Source organism: Furipterus horrens, unplaced genomic scaffold (assembly GCF_987537825.1).
Source record: "Furipterus horrens unplaced genomic scaffold, mFurHor1.1.pri manual_scaffold_2, whole genome shotgun sequence".
NCBI lineage: Eukaryota > Metazoa > Chordata > Mammalia > Chiroptera > Furipteridae > Furipterus > Furipterus horrens.
Window position 1 is genome coordinate 90,830,051 of NW_028327172.1, and position 4,622 is coordinate 90,834,672.

Sequence of the window (4,622 nt, forward strand, 5' to 3'; positions counted from 1 at the left end):
TTTCTGTCACCATTTATCCTCCCTATACTCTCTTCTACCTCACCCCACCTAATCAGATCATTCTCCCTCCTGTGGAGGCAGCTACTGCATTTACAGTAAACCCCTTATGATGTGATCAGACCCTGCCCACCTTGCTGCTGTCTGTCACCTCCTCCTCATCACCCTCCAGCCCAGCTAGCCCCTGCCCTCCTCACACACAGAGAACTCACTCTTCAGGTCAGGTCCCTCTGCTTGGATCTCCTCACCCCCAGATATTTTCCTCATCAGCCTCAACACAGATGTACCCTTGTTAAAGAAGAACCCACCTCCCCTGTCCTCCTACTATCACAATGTGCTGTGCTCTACAGGACACTCTCCCCAACTAAACTAGCCTGTGGGGTCACTAGTGACATTATCCTGTGCTCCCTGCCTGTTGTAAGTTCCATGAAGAGCAGCAACTTGTGTCTCCTGTATCTCACATACCTAGAAAAGCCCTTTCCCATCCTGCTGTCACATAAATTCTCACTCCTGCCTTCTATAGGATATCTGTGCTCCTCCCTCACCTGGGCCTGCACAGTGGACCCAATCTTGGGCTTCAGGTTATCTAGTCCAGTCCTCTCCTCGAGACAATTCCCCACCAAAGACCCACAACCTCACATCTCAGGGAATAATCGTGATTCCTTTCAGTGATGGGCCTTGAAGGCCATGCTGCCTACTGCTAGATCCACCTTCTACCGGTTGTCAATCAGTCACTGGGTTTGCAGCCCATCAGTTCAGCCCCATGGAGGGTCTTAACATGAGAATGGAACCAACTTCAGAAAAACTGGCCAGCCACAAGGCCATGGGGGAGGAAATTATCAGCCCACCTCAAATTAATTTCTTAACAACAATGAGCAGCAAAAGACCTCCTCCCTCTTCTCCTTCCCCTAGCTTCTGTCTTTTCTGGACAGCCTTGGGAACTCAATGTATCCTTCACAGCTGCTGGGGAGGAGTTTCTGCTACCCTCTATTGTTACATCCTCTTGAAAGAGAGTCTAGTGGCTACCAGTGTCCTGTCACCCACTCCCTTCTATTTCCTTTTTCCTCTTTTGGACTCACCCTTGGCAAGGTGATAACTTAGGAACCAGGAGTTGTCACACCCACCCAGCAATTAGCATTTATCTCCAATTTGTGTGGCTGACAATAGTTTATTTTTAAACTTAATAATCAGTACTCAGAAAGATAAAACTTCCTGGGTCACTCTTGAGAGATGATTGGAGGGTTTGGTAGGAAAACAAGGCCAGGGCAGGAGCTGGGCCCACACCCCACTCCCTCTGGATAGTTATTCCGGGGGCCCCAATTTTATCCTTCTGACCTCTCTACTTTGTCAATCAGAAGGAAGGTACAAATTTCCCTGTTCTGTAGATAGGAGATCTGAGGATAATAGAAGTCAAGGGATTCTGTAGTTTGCAGCCCCTCAGTTACCTCTCAAATTTTGAAGACTCTACCTTTTCATTTCACACTTTACTTGATGGTCTGCCTTGTACAGAGTACCCCCACCCCCCACCTTCAGAAGATGCAGACCTAAGCCTTCTCCCTCAGGCCCACCCTCCCATCCACAGAGAGAGCCCACCGTGCAAACTCCATGCACTGTGCAGCCTCCATGCCAGATTGGGCAGTATTTGGGGTGAGCAGCAAGACCTTTGTTCCTGCACAGCTGGGGACCTGTCGTCCATAGTCACATATTGCACAGCTTAGGACAACAAAGTCCATTTAGCTCATGCAGAAAGAAAGAAGGGAAGAAAGGGTTAGCCATCCCCTGTTGGAAGGGATTGTGGCCCATCCCCACTGTTGGGCTAGGGGAGGGAGGCTTAGTGCTCATTAATTGCAGTGAAATGCTTCCATCTTCTGGCCATGTCTCAAAACTGCAGGGAGCCCTGGGCTGTTTCCTGGGCTAGAAAAGAGATGGGAAACTACCCACTGGGTTCTTCCTGTCCAAGTTTGGAAGGTTAAAAAGATAGAAAAACCAAGCTTGGTCCCAAGTTGAGATGTTGTCATTGTTGTTGTTGAGGATTTGACAACAGTAATAATATTGTCATGTCTCAGTTATTGAGTGCTTCCTATGCCAGGTGCTTTGCACACACTGTGTTGTTTTTCCCAATAATCCTTTAATATGTTACCCTCTTACAGACTTACCCAAGGTCACAATGCTGGTGAGTGGTACAGTCAGGGTTATAGGGTTCTAACCCAAGCAGTCTGGCTTCAAACCCTGTACTCAGAAGCTGACAAAATGAAGTGTCCCAGATACCTCCTCAGTGGGCATTTTCCCAATTTCCCTTTGTTTAATTTCACCCTCTACTCCCACCACCTCTTTCCAAATTAACTGCATCTAGCCTCCAAGCCCTGTTCACATTCCTGAACTGTTCTAAGAAAACAAGACAGAGTAACTCCTGATATCATGAAGTCCATCTTTTGGTGGGCTCCAAAGATCCAGACCCAGAGCAGAGCTTAGACAGGACTCATGCCCCTGATAGTTGTTGGGATCTAAAGGGGAGGTGAGGCAGTTGGGCTGCGTAAGTGGAGCCTTGGGGGTTTGGGAGTCCAATCCACCTGGCTCTCAACCCCATCCTGATCATGGATCCCCAACCTGGGACCAAGCTCAATTTTTCAGTTCCTTCCAACCACCTTCACTTTAATCTTGACCCCACAGACTATTAGAGCTGGGACAGGGCCTCGGGAATGATCCAGTGAAAACACCTCATTTTGTAGATGGGGAAGGTCAGGTCCAAAGAGGACAAGCAGCTTGCCCAGCTCACACAGCCTGAAGTGACAGAGCCAGGAAGAGAATGCCCAACTACCTGGCCAGGGCTCCCTGCTGAGTCTCAGATCTAGCTCCCTCCTTCTCCAACCCAGACCCCAGTGGGTCTTTTCCAATTTTCCAAAGGGCTACCCACAGCACTCTTGGAATTGCCTAAAACCCAGAGCCGAGTAAAGCCACAACACAAATAAGCATGGGCCAGGACTTTGCTGGGCCTGAGAGGAATGAGAATGGAAATGGAGTCTGCTTTTCTTCTTTCTCTCCCATTCAGGGGAGAGATGCCTTTCTGCCCTACCTCACCCCTCCCCAATGTTTTCATTTATGATGCATTCTAAAAAGTGGGGATAAAGGATTCCCTTGATTGCTTTATATTTACAGCTCCAACATTAATGGAACTGGTAGGGATTGATGGAGGGAAAGTGATGCTTGGGGATGTCCCCACCCAGGCCCTAGCAGAGGGTCCAGGGCCTCTAGACACTGCTGTTTTGTTTTCCCACCTCCCCAGCTTCTACACTGCAGATGACTACTCCTGGTGAGGCCCAGGCCACGGACAGGCAGGGACCCAGCTGCACATGGCTTTCAGCCAAACCTGGGTCCCTGTCCATCTTCCTCTTCTGGGCAGCCATGGCCTCTGTCAGAAAATCTTGGCATCTCTAGAGGCCAGGAATGGGCCCTCCTCATGATTATGGACCCAGGGGATGCAGGTTCTAATGAAGATCAGGAAGGCTGCAGGGTACTTGGGGCCCATGGAGATGGGCCTGTTGCGGGTCGGGGTGGGGAACACTCCTCAGAGGGCATTGTTCATGGAGCCAGCACCTGGGGCAGGGGGCTTCGGAGTGCAGCAGACAAGCCAGGGACATTGTGCTCCCAGTTCCCAAGGGAGGGCACTGAGGAGGCCAAGCCTCCTCACTTGTGGTGTCTCTTCTTCCTGACAGTACCTGAAGGTCCTCCACAGATGCACTAGATCCCCTCACCTTCACTTTCTTTCTTACCCTTCTTTTCCCTGTCTCCCTCTTAATCCATTTCTGCCTTCCCTTTTCTGATTCCAAGGATCCTCCTTCTGGGAAGCCAGCAAGGCAGGGTGAGAGAGGAGGAAAGGGTGTTGTCCCTCTATGATGAACCAGCAGTGAGGTCATTTAGTTACTTTCATGAGGTAGGGGAGCTTCTCCCTTGTGTCATTTTGCCTCTGGTGAAAAGCAAAGCAAGAAAAGATGTAAGAATGGAGAGAATCTGGAGAGGCCTGGACACACCAGGGGAAAGGGTATGGTTTTCTTGCACCTTCTTTTCCTCCCTGTTCAATCATACTTCCTCTTGTCTTGCTTGCTTCTTTCAGGAAGCCTTCCCTAACTGCCCCCTCCAGGCCTCTCTGGGCTCCCAGGGACTAGACATCCCATTTTCTTTCTTCATGTCCCAAGCCCAATATGGTGCTGCCCTCAGGATCCTGGCTCTCCTGCCAGCCCTTAGCCCAGGGACTCCTTTCCAGGACTAAGAAGGCTCTCAGCCTGCACTCCAGCCTATGCGTGGCCACTCCTGGGCCCTGTGCCTTTCTGGAGGCTCCAGAAGAGTCTGACCAGGGCCCTCAGGACAGTCAACATACCCCAGGACCCACACCACTGTCCTCCCTTCTGCTCATTAACAGAGGCCTGCCTCAGAAAGGTCTAGGCTCCTGCACTGCACCCAGGGACTCAAATGGGGGTGGGAGGGACAGAAGCAAGACCCAAAGGAGCCACATCTTTTAAAGGAAGAAGGGAAGATGATCACATACTCATCAGAGTTGGAAAGTGTGTTCAGAACTTCAGTCAGTTCTGCTGGTGACTTTGAGGGAAACACTTGTTCAGTACAGAAGC